Raw genomic sequence first — 13,015 nt, 5'->3', positions numbered from 1 at the left:
TGTTTAACTGCCAAAGAGGCCAATCTCCCAGCCCTGTGGTCCAAACATAATCCATTTGCACAAATTACAATCAAATGAATCAGGATGGCAAAGCAGCATGGATATTAACACTAATTGTTGTCTAGCTTCACACAGCACAGCCTTGCTGCAATTTATTTAATGAAAATCTGTTTAGTTTAATTGCTTTGACACTATTCCTGTTATCTCATTGAATGCATGCATTAAGGCAGCTTTGAATGCCGCAGTACTGCAGTAATACCCTACAAGAGGAGCCAACAGGAAGAAACACCAGTATTTATGTCACTAGCCCTAATCTCCTCAGTCAAAAGCCAGCTGGGTTAAAACAGAAGTTGAACAGAAGTATTAAGGGAATTTGCAACAAAGCTTATAGATTCACTTTTAATTAACATTTCCCACATTTTCAAGTGACTACTATTGTTTTTTGTTAAATTTCCTCATTCTGCAATAGTACATGGTCTCTCTCAACGTTTCGGAAACTAGATGTGACAGTCCCTCTGTTGCAAATTCCAGTTGCCTGCAGCCTTAAGATTGGAAGATGAACTGATCCTGATTTGTTTCACAGATAGAGTCCTCTTCAGTTAATTGACTGCCAATAGTTTTCTAATGAATGATGATGGATGGAATGCAGGTTGCCTGAGCAGGACACTTAAAGCAATGAAGCCCACGATACATACAGACAGCTGCTGTGGTAAGAAAAGTGGCAGCAATATATTAATTGATGTTATGCTGTCCTTACACCAATCTGACCAGCTTCTTTCTGAAATCACAACACCCAAGTCTGACTCCCATCTTTCCATTGACTTCTGCAACTCTGGTTTTGCACTTTTGTTCTAGAGAGCATAGTACATTTTTGTTATAAATTTGGATGTATTCCCCATCCAAACTGTTCATTCAGTTTCTCTCATTTCAGGTGGGGTCAACATTGGTTCCCATCTTTCTCTTACGAATGATCTAAGCTGGAGAAAACAGAAGATATCCCACTGGCCACTCTGTATACACAAATTTAATATTCTATTGCCCATGTTCATAGGCATTGACACATTTTTACACAATGGTGCTTTTATTGATATCTCAACTTTTTCCCCTATACATTCATCAATTTCTTGCCACATTTTAATCATATGTATTAGAATGGGGTCATCCATCTTTTTCTTTAGTGATTTGAAACTCCATTTATAGATATTCCTTTGCTTCCCCATCCTCCATTGAGTACATTTTTATTTGAACTCAAAAATGGTTGGGATGGGGGGGGCGGAGGTGTCTTCAGTGAAGAAGGCTTCAAGAAATCTAGCCTGTGCAGCTAGGTAATAGGTTTGAAATCTTTAAGTCTAAATCCTCACAGACTGTAGTCCCATGTCAGTTTTTCCACTGCAATTCTTGGTACCTTATTATTCCATAGGAACTATCTAATATGGTTGTTTAGTAGCTTAAAAAGGTTTTTAGGTTACAGAATAGACAGCGATTGAAAAAGGTATTGGAGTCTTGGTATCACTTTCATTTTGACGCAGTTAACCCTTCCCACCAAAGTAATTGGTAAGTCTCTCCATTTCTGTAGGTCTCTTTCTATCTTCCCAAGAAGAGGAACATAAATTAGTTTGTACAGATTTTGCAAGTTATTGTCAGTTACTGTTCCAAGATATTTTATTCCATTTGTCTTCCATTTAAATTTACTTCCTTTTTGGTATCTTTTTCCCAACTTAGACATTTGATGTCAGTTTTCCCACTGACTCCACCTGTAACTGACAAAAACAAACAAATCCTTTCCTTTCCAATTTTCATGCAAAGGAAAGCTGCTTCTGTAAACAACCTCAGAAATAAGGACTTGACAACTTATGAACATCAGGGTGATGCTGGAATTAAACAATGGTCACATCTCTTATTTGGGCAGGATCGAGTATCATTGGAGAATAGGGAAATTAGCAAAAACTATTGTAGACACTTGAAAATGTGGTAAAAATACATTGAAACTTAGCTGCTAGTTAATTTTAAATGTCTAGTATTTTGGCAACATTGCTACCTACAGACTGTGCCCATAATTTGCAATTTCCTTCCTAAACTTTTTTCTCTGCACTTATTTCTACATTAAGGCACTACTCATGAATCCACTGATTTTACAAGGCATTTAGTCACATACAAATAGAAGCCAGGGGGGTCAATTAGCTCTTTGCTCCTGTTCTGCAATCAGTAAGATAGATCATAAATGATCCTTTACTCAGTGTTCCTTTCCAGTACTAATATATCCCTAATATCCAAAAAATATTAATCTCAATCTTGAAAATTACTCAATAACTTAAGATTCACAATTGTAATAAGTAGAGAATTTCAGAAATTCATGACTCAAGTGAAAAAAAGTCTGTTCTTAATGACCGACATTTTATTTTGAGTCAGTAACACTTGATTCCATACATTTTAGCCAGGAAAAATATAACCTATACATCACATTAAGTGCCAGAACATGTGTTAATGAGCTTATCTTAGATTTGCTTTTCTATTGAAGTGGATGACTTTGTATTTTCCTATATCTTATTCCATATGCCATACTTCACGTATTCACTGAGCAAGTCTGTATTACTTTGAAGACTCTCTCCATCATCCTTCAAAACTCTTTGCATCATTAACAAATTTGCATAAATTACATGGCTCCCTCAACTCTGTGGAGAACTAACCAGTCTACCATTACTTATCCCAAAGGTTGTAGTTATCTTCTGAAATAGCATCTAGGTAGCTCTGTTTCCCGACACCTCTTAATATCAGTACTTCAGACTCTAGCTCAACAATTGTGAGCTGAAATACCGCAAGATACAAGCCCTTACCACATACATGCTTGTCAGAAATTACAGTGGCTTTCAGGTACTCGCACATGCTGCATTGCTATCTCTATATCATTCAATTCAACATTTTATTTAGTCAACTTTTAGGGTCGTGTTTCTTTCCATGACTACTGAATTACTGGGTAAACACAAAAGCGGAAACTATTATTAAATTACTCATTACAAGTCTTTTCAAGGCAAATGCTTGTTTAAACTCTCCTGGCTCCAGTTAAGAATGTTCTCCCTTGATTGATTGTGACAATATCTAAACCTCACTGAGACAGTTCAGTGAATTCGTGTAATGTCAAAAACCAGACCCATTCTAATATCTCCTCCCTTGGTTTTGGGACCACTTGTCAGATTGTAATTTGTGAGCATTTTCTTCTCACAATTTGTCTGATAGTTGTTCACTGTAAAATCCCTTGGGTTATTTCATAAACTTAAAAATATACAAATTGTTGAAAACAGCTGCAACTCAACCTGGAAACTGAAGCAATTATTTTTTGGAGAAAAACATTTTCTGCTCACAATTTGACTGATGGAGTAGTTCAATTGGTAATCTGGGTGTATTATATCTAGCAGTTGGTGGATGCATGGAATCTGCTCTGCACCTAATGGAGCAAGTATAAGTGATGTCACAGCCAGCAGCAATTTGCAAAGCCATTTATAACATACCTACATTGTAGTTTGACAACGGCTCTGTATACGCTTATCTTTGTGAGGTTTTTCAGTTGGTTGTTTTTCCAGACTCTTTTGTGTAGTCTTCCAAAGGCGCTATTTGCCTTGGCGAGTCTGTTGTCTATCTCATTGTCGATCCTTGCATCTGATGAAATGGTGCAGCCGAGATAGGTAAACTGGTTGACCGTTTTGAGTTTTGTGTGCCCGATGGAGATGTGGGGGGGCTGGTAGTCATGGTGGGGAGCTGGCTGATGGAGGACCTCAGTTTTCTTCAGGCTGACTTCCAGGCCAAACATTTTGGCAGTTTCCGCAAAGCAGGACGTCAAGCGCTGAAGAGCTGGCAATACCCACACTCCTGTTCGGCTCCGAATCATGGGTCCTCTACCGGCACCACCTACGGCTCCTAGAACGCTTCCACCAGCGTTGTCTCCGCTCCATCCTCAACATCCATTGGAGCGCTCACACCCCTAACGTCGAGGTACTCGAGATGGCAGAGGTCGACAGCATCGAGTCCACGCTGCTGAAGATCCAGCTGCGCTGGATGGGTCACGTCTCCAGAATGGAGGACCATCGCCTTCCCAAGATCGTATTATATGGCGAGCTCTCCACTGGCCACCGTGACAGAGGTGCACCAAAGAAAAGGTACAAGGACTGCCTAAAGAAATCTCTTGGTGCCTGCCACATTGACCACCGCCAGTGGGCTGATAACGCCTCAAACCGTGCATCTTGGCGCCTCACAGTTTGGCGGGCAGCAGCCTCCTTTGAAGAAGACCGCAGAGCCCACCTCACTGACAAAAGGCAAAGGAGGAAAAACCCAACACCCAACCCCAACCAACCAATTTTCCCTTGCAACCGCTGCAATCGTGTCTGCCTGTCCCGCATCGGACTGGTCAGCCACAAACGAGCCTGCAGCTGACGTGGACTTTTTACCCCCTCCATAAATCTTCGTCCGCGAAGCCAAGCCAAAGAAAACATTGTAGTTTAGTCCTTGGGCCATTTACATTTAAGAAATCCAATGGTAGCAGGAAAACTATTATGAATGATTATAAATGCAATCCTATCTGAGAGAAAAAACAGTAGATGGGGAACAATTCCACAGAAATGGCAACCTTGCAAGATAATGTTGAACAACACAAAAGGTTTTCTAGAAAATAAAAATGTAGAATTTGTGTATGTAAGACCACCACCATACTTTGGTCTAAACCCTTGTAAAATTGGAGGAATAACTCATATGTCTAAATGCAGTATATTTTTCAAGATGGTGCAAAGCTCATTAAAATCTTCTGCAAACACAATGTTTGTCCTCATCAATGAGAATATCAAGCAGGTAACAGGAAACCAAATAAGCATTATTGAAGTTGAAAAATCCTGAATACTTTTAGTTTAAGTGTTTTTGAAAGTTAAATGAAAACCACTACAAATATTGCATAAATGCTGTGAAGCATCAGGTCCTTTGGTTCATTTTTGTTAGATGGTTCAAACTGCCATCAGCAGAGATCGTACAGGAAAGATTGGGGGACATATTTTATTTGAATGCAGCAATTAGCAATCTCTTCTATGTACTTTGCTCCTAGCACACCTCTTCACGGAATATTCATCTTTGAAGTACTATGAATCATCACAATAAACTATTATACAACAGCTGCACACTAATCAAGCAAATCTTTTTCATGGCCTTTGAATAGTTAGTTAACGAACAATACGAATGCTAGGAACAGGTGCCTCAAATATTAAAGCAAGCTTTCAAAAAATATCTGGCATGTAGGAAAATATGTATGACTATCATGGGCAGGAGGTTTAAATTTATTCTGAACTCAATGTCCTCTTTCAACATCCTCTTGAAAAAACATGATGCAACTTACAAATGATGTTCAAGATCATAGACTAGTAGAATTCAAGAGATTTCCAGAAAGATTTAATTGTGAAATGTCAATACCTATACAAAATTAAACACAATACAAATTTACATAATAACCCTGATATTCTTTTGTTTGGTATAGATCATGAAACACTTTTTGCTGGTTTAGTCCTTTTCCTTCTCTATATCTACTTTATTTTCTTTAAACTGTTGTTTGTTTCACTGCAGTAATGTAAATCTAAAGAAGTCCCAGCTATCCCAACTACACAGACCATGCAATCATAGAATGTTCAACAGATGAGCTAAAAGATGCAATTCCAATCCTGACTTAAATTCCAAGGGTTAAAAAAGAAATGTATCAGTGATATTCAAAAAGATTGGAAATCTACATTATTTGGTATGGTACAATCACAATAAAGGTTTCTGAGTACCTGTGATCGTGAAAAAAATGGCTTGATTTTGGACCACAAGTGCAGATTTCATGGTTTATCAGAGCTTGTTTCATATTGCATTAGCTTTCCGAATGTACAAAGTACATGACAGAAAGTAGAAAGTGCTACTGTAGTTCACTCCAAAGTAACACAGGTCCATGATTCATCTCACTTAATATTAACTGGAAGCAATTCAGCCTAAATTTCTCCAATGAGCAGCAATTTTCCTTACAGGAAAATTTTAATTGTCACACAATCATTGTTGTATTAATTGGATTCAAAGATCTTTGAGAGCCTTAAGTATTCCTTTTAAAATATTTTCCTCCATCCAATACAATGCTACTGATTTTGAAAAAACCTTTACTGTAATTAATAGCAATACAGTATATAACTAAACTCTACCAAATGCAAATAATTTACACTTAATTTGCACCAAAGTAATAGCCTGATTGGACAGGAAATAAATGAGAGGCAATGATATGCATTTCCTCCTCTGAGCTGAGGGAGTGCCTTCGTCTTCTGTTCCCTGAACAGAAAGGTGTTATTCTCTTCAATTAATGGAAGCAAATGGCTCCCTAAAGTAGAACTGGAACTATTCTGTCAATGGCTGGGCCCTTAGTGGCACTCAATAACTATGCTTACTATACCTGTAGGTACCACAAAAGTCCAATGGCAACATTAAGATGTAGAAAGTGCAAAGTCATCAAATTTATTAAGTAATTATTCATTAAGTCAATGCAATCTATATAAAAGGTCATTCTAAATGTGACAGTTAATTTGATCACTATTTCATGAGTGTCCACAGCTCAAATGAACAAGATTTTGCATATTTTATCAAATTAAGCCTTTAATACGTTGGTAGCTCTGGAAAGAGGGTCATAATGAGTATCCTTCAGCTTCTTTGTTGTGGAAGGAAGATAGATCAGATTCAGGTTTATTGTCAGAGTACATACATGACATCATACACAACCCTGAGATTCTTTTTTCCTGCAGGATCGGTAGTGCAAAAAAAAACTGTACACAACCTCTTGCTTGTTGGTCAATCCTGAGAGGCCCCTGCCTCACCCATTGTCCCCCTTTACACTGCTCCTCTACACAGTTCTGATGAAGAATTATGGCTCGGAATGTCAGCTATTCTTTTTTCTCACCCCCTCACTGATGCTGCTTGACCTGCCGAGAGCTTTCAGCAAATTGTGTTTAGTTAAAAACAATTAATTTTAATCACCAAATTTTAGGTCATACCCCCTGGTAGACCGGTTTTAAGGTATGGACACAAAGCAAATGTGGGTTAATGAGGTTTTTTAAAATTGATTTATTCACTGATTGTTTGATTGGAATATCAAACATTGATTGTTGGCATCCCGATATTTTAGTGCTGTTAGTGTGGAGATTTGGGGTCCTTCCTATGACCTTGTGGGTTTTGCCAGATTTCCCATTTCTTCCTCCAACCCAAAAACATGCTGGTTGGTATGCTAATTGGTCTCTTCAAATTGCCCCAAGTGTATAGAATCTGGAGTGGAGGGGAAAGAAAGTTGAGGAGATTGTGGGAGACCAAGTAGGATTAGCACAGATCGAGTGTCAGAAGGGTGTTTGATGGCTGGCACTATCTGGTGGGCCTAAAGACATGTCACCGTGACATCACCCTCTCTTGATGAAGGGCTCAAGCCTGAAACATTGGTTATGTACCTTTGCTCTATAAAGTACATTGTTTGACCTGCTGAGTTTCTCCAGCATTGTATTTTTACTTGACTTGGTTTTTACATTAACCACAGTGCCTGCAAACTTACACCATACATGTTGGTGGGTTTGGAATTACATATAGGCCCAATCAGATAAAGACAGCAAACTTACTTTCATATTTAAGGCATTGAGTGTTTTTTTTTAAAGAAATATAAATTATCTGCAATTTTAGGTTTAACGTTCCTGACAGTGATTTTAAAAACATTCCAGATTTACTTACTCTAATTTAAATTCTCATCGTCATGGTGGGGTTCAATTTTGGTTCATGGCCCAATGATTCAGAATTCTGGCTGCTAGGCCAGTAGCATAACTGTTACTGTGCCACAAGAACAGAGTGGGAGGAGCAGTTTTCAATCATTCAAGTCACCCAGGTATAAGTCAACAAATGATAAAATCGTTGATATTCTAATGTTAAATTAATGTTTCAATCTCTTGCTTTTAAATAATGAGAGGTTCCAGCTGATCAATTTCTTCAATCACACAAAAAATTAAATGGCTTTTGGGCAGCAATTTGACAATGTAAAGCTCAGAAGCTGGCTATACTTAAGTTTCAATAGTCCAGTTGAATTACAATTCAATGTTGCTTAAATTAAAGCAATCAAACTGCTAAATCATGAGGCATCATTTCTTCCTATTTGCTACAATTTTGTAAAAATTCATAACTGCTCCCTGTTTTCAATATGACTTGACAGCACATACTGTAAAGAAAATCATAATGCAAAAACAGTTCATTTGAAATTGTTTGTATATTATTGCATTTAAATAATGATCAAGATATTATCAAGGTGATTTGAATATCATATTTTAAAAATAAATAGATGAAGTGACACTAATGCTAGAAACTCCTGAAATGGATAAACAGTCTATTATTAAAATCACATTTCTTAAACTTTTACTTCGATCTAGGTAGCTTTCCTCCATGAACAAAATTTGGATTGCAAAAAAAATTGCTGGAAAAAACATTAACTTAAAAATAATTTAATGGAGTAGTGTGCTTTGAAGCAGAGGCAGATAAATGTGTTCTAACGCTGCAGGAAGAGTAAAGATAAGAAAATTCAATCTTTCCACTTCAGTAGGAAAATTCTGCAGGGTGACAGAAGCTGTTGGTTAGATTGGATCAAACAGATGCCCATTGACTGACATCACAAATTATGTCACTTTTTTTTCTTGTAACCAGCTAAAGATATCAAGTCTAGCCAGCAAAATTGTGTCAGTTGCCAAAATAAGCAATACTTATCTACACAGCCACTGATGAGACACTAAAGGGAATGGACAAGGAGCAAGGGATTGATTGCTGCCACTTTTCTTACCACAGCAGCTGTCTGTATGTATCGTGGGCTTCATTGCTTTAAGTGTCCTGCTCAGGCAACCTGCATTCCATCCATCATCATTCATTAGAAAACTATTGGCAGTCAATTAACTGAAGAGGACTCTAGCTGTGAAACAAATCAGGATCAGTTCATCTTCCAATCTTAAGGCTGCAGGCAACTGGAATTTGCAACAGAGGGACTGTCACATCTAGTTTCCTTCTCCATGTACACCCAATTCTATAAGCTGTCAAAATTAATTTGGAACTAAATCAGAATAATGCTGTAGTGACATTGGAAAATAGGGGAGTGTGCAAGGAATCAAGCTTCTAAAAAACCAGTCTTGCTAAACTGCAAGACTATCAGAAACTTGACATGTGCTACATTGATGTCATGAAGACATTTTATACTTTATTTGCTGAAAAAAATAAATTCAAATGATGCTCACTTGACATTGAACAAAATAGCAGTGCATATTTTTCTTTGAACGTACCTGCCACAGTAACAAAACAAATAATTTAATCTATTGTATTTAATGTGGCCAGCAGCTAAGTACAGATACAAAAGTCCCCACATTTCCAGCTCATCAATATTTGAATTTATTTTTTCAAAATAGTTTTGAACATTGTTTCATTTGCACTTTACTGATATGTGGGATGAGGGAAAGAACTTTCCAGTAACGGCAAAACAATTTTAGTTTTGAAATGTTTCAACTGTTAAGTCACATTGTTTTTCTTTTAAAAAAACATAGTGTGTGTCATACCAAGACCATTACAACTTGAGGCAGACTTTTACAACTGATGCCCAGAAATAATCATAAAAGAGGTGGGAGAGACTGAGTGAGTGGATTGCTGAAAAGTCACGAATCCTTGTCGACTTTCTTGCTGAGAAATCTCCTTTTTGAAGAATGGTTGTTACAACTCACCTTTTCCTTGCATAGGGGAAACAAAATGAGTGACTTCCACGATGCTTCCATAACCCGGGCATGTGTCAGTAAAAATGAGCATTACTTTAGTCACAATCCGATGCAACAATTCTTCTGCTTTCAAAACCCAGATACGGGTCAAGCAAAATGACCTTTCCTTTGGTCATGGTGGTTCAATAATTCCCCTGGCAGGGAGAATCAGCCGAATTGTCCATCTCACTTAGAGTCACTCCATCTCCATGTTCATCAGGTGGTTGGTGGTCAATAATAAAATCCTGTTTCTTTAAGTGTCTCACTCACATGATTCTCTCACCACCTATTTTCCTGGATAAACAACCATTATTCTCTCTCTTCCTCCAGAGCATCAACTTTGTTTATAGTTTGTACTTGATGGTACCATCCAGTCTCACCACAAGTGTAAATGCTTACACCCTTAAAGTGACAATCACACAAAATGAAATGGGAACTCATAATACAACAACAATGCAAAAAGCTTTATATAGCACCAGCAAAGAGTTTCTATACAAACTGATGGTCAAATGTTTTAGTTTAGTGGTAGGTTTTTACTGCTGGTTCCCTACATATGGGCTTCAGCCAAGTCAAAACATTTGTAAAGGTTGGTCAGACAGCCAACAAGTTTCATAAAAATGTGTGTCCTTGACTGACAGCATCAGAAAATCTGTGGCCTTTTCTTTAGCATCATCTCCAGTTGCTTGAAAGCTATGATGACCTTGATGAAGGACTCAAGTCTGAAACATCGGTTATGTATTTTTATCTTTGCTCTATCAGAATCAGGATTTATTGCATTGAGCAAGTCATGAAATTCGGTGTTTTGTGGCGGCAGCATCACAGTGCAAACATTTATATTATAACCATCTTACAACATTACTATAAAAAAACAATATTAGTGCACAAAAAGTAAGGCAGTGTCTTTGGTGCATAGATTATTCAGGAATCTGATGGCAGCAGGGAAGAAGCTGTCCTTGTGCCGCTGAGTGCTCATTTTTAGGCTCCTGTACCTTTTTTCCCTGATTGTAGCAGAGTGAAGAGGGCATGGCCTGGGTGATGGTGGTCTTTGAGGATAGATGCTGCTTTTTTAAGACACCGCCTCGTGTAGATGGAGTGAAGTCTGGTGCTTGTGACATTGTAGGATGGGTTAACAACCCTCTGGAGTTTTTTCTTGCCCTGAGAATTGGCACCTCCATACCAGGCAATGATGAAACCAGCCAGAATGCTCGCCACAGGACATGATCAGTGAGGAGGAGATGTTGTTTCCAATTTGTACTTATTGTGGTCTTCCAATGAGAAAAATCAAGGGTCCAGTTGCTGAATGAGTGAGGTCTAGAGATTGTAGTTTCTTGACCAGCACTGAGGGAAGCATGGTATTGAAGGCCGAGCTATAGTTGATGAACAGCTGTGTATATAAATTGCTGTTTTTGAAGTGATCCAAAGCTGAGCGGAGAGCTAGCAATATTGCATCTGCTGTGGAGCGATTGTAACATTAGGTGAATTGCACTGGTATAAAAGACACTGTTTGACCTACTGAGTTTCTCCAGCATTGGTTTTGCTTGAAACTCATGTCAGAAGCTAATGGCATTGAAATTCAGGATGAGTACAAATGCAGTCTCCTTGGTAATGCCCTGATTAGCTTAGTATCTGTCATTCTTATAATACACGGGCTTCAGTTACTTCTGGACAAACACATTCTATGAAATTACTGCCTATTGTCTTCAGCTTTGAATGAATTAATGTAATAAAATGTGAGTGTGTCTGCAATTTCATTGTTTTTATGACTTATCTTTTTATCTTAAGCAACAACTTTTCAAAATACTGGAAGAGCAAACTACGTATTTAAATCAGAAAACTGATGCTGGAGACCATCCCCTCCTTAGACGAATTCTTTATACCTCAATTGCCATATTCTCCCATTAAAACTCATGACGAGGATATATCCACTCTAAAGCATGGAAATCTGAACCTTGCTGAGAGATCTGAATTTTCCAGCATTCCATTGGAGAGATCATCTGAGGCTGAATAAGGTAGTCCCATTGATTTCAATGGAGATTGTAGGGCAAAGATTTAGAGAGAAAGGTAAAGTGAAAATTTTTTGTATGCTTTTTGGGAGATTATTTTTGAAAGATGTAACAATTTCTAATCATTTTTTAAACAGTGTTGGATATCAGGCACATTTTAAACAAGTAAAATTAATGAAAGCTATTTCATATTCTCCAGTGGAAGTGAGCACTCTGCTGGAAAGCAGTACCCAATTCCGATAGCATTCGGGCTTTCGGCAGTCAATTTCCAGTATGAAAAATAGAGTTTTGATGTCTATAAACTAGCCTCTCTACAAAGTAAATTGGAATCTTGATCTGCTGGCTGAATAGTACTCAAATTTAAAAGTTCACTGTTCCTTCCAAGCAGCTGAATGCATTAGACATACAGCACAGCAAGAAGCCCTTTTGGCCTATGAGCCCGTGCCACCCAATTACACCCAAATGACCTACAGGAAACCAGAGAGCTTTGAGGAAACCCATGCAGACACAGGGAGAACATACAAACTCCTTACAGAGAGTGCCAGATTCGAACTCAGGTCGCTGGTACTATAATAATGCTGCGCTAACCTCTACATTAACCGTACTGCCTTTAAATACATTAGAAAGCTCAGATAAAAATCAGCAGGTGAACTGTTAAAGTACACTGTGCGGTAACAAGAATGCTGCATATAAATTCATGTAGCTCTGTCTCATGGATCTTAAAAGAAATAATAACATGGACCACAGTGAGCGTTCAGGGACGATGCATGGAGTAGAACTGAATTCAGAGGCAATACTGTCAGCATTATTTTAAGGCTTTGGACAAAGGACATGGGCACGAGGCTCAAAATAATTGTACAGATACTCAAGAGGCTGAATGGCCTCCTTCTCAGCCTAGAATCTAGTGTGAGTATTTGCCAAGAAACCAAACTTGAGGGGATAATCTACAAAATACATCTACAAGTTAAGAGAACATCAAAATTTTATGACAAAACCAAAACCTTAATGTCATAGACTTCCATTTATTTGTATTATAGGATGGCTCAGCAACAATTAATCAGAGAGTTTTACAGCACAAAACAGACTCATCAGCTCAACTTGTACATGCCAACCATGTTGTCCACCTCTATGAATCCCATTTGGCCAATACCCCTCTCAACCTTTCCTATTTTGTACCTGTCATTCAGATAAAAAGTAATCTATATAACTGAA

General features: G+C 38.0%; 1 protein-coding gene across 20 annotated transcripts in view; it reads right to left on the bottom strand.

Moving 5' to 3' along the window:
* fbrsl1 (fibrosin-like 1) overlaps positions 1-13,015 on the bottom strand; it is an 898,034-nt gene that overhangs the window by 69,512 nt on the left and 815,507 nt on the right. The gene's annotated exons all lie outside the window — the stretch shown is intronic.

Source organism: Narcine bancroftii, chromosome 4 (assembly GCF_036971445.1).
Source record: "Narcine bancroftii isolate sNarBan1 chromosome 4, sNarBan1.hap1, whole genome shotgun sequence".
Taxonomy (NCBI): Eukaryota; Metazoa; Chordata; class Chondrichthyes; order Torpediniformes; family Narcinidae; genus Narcine; species Narcine bancroftii.
Note: the sequence above shows the minus strand (reverse complement) of the source record. Positions and strands in the feature narration are given on the sequence as shown.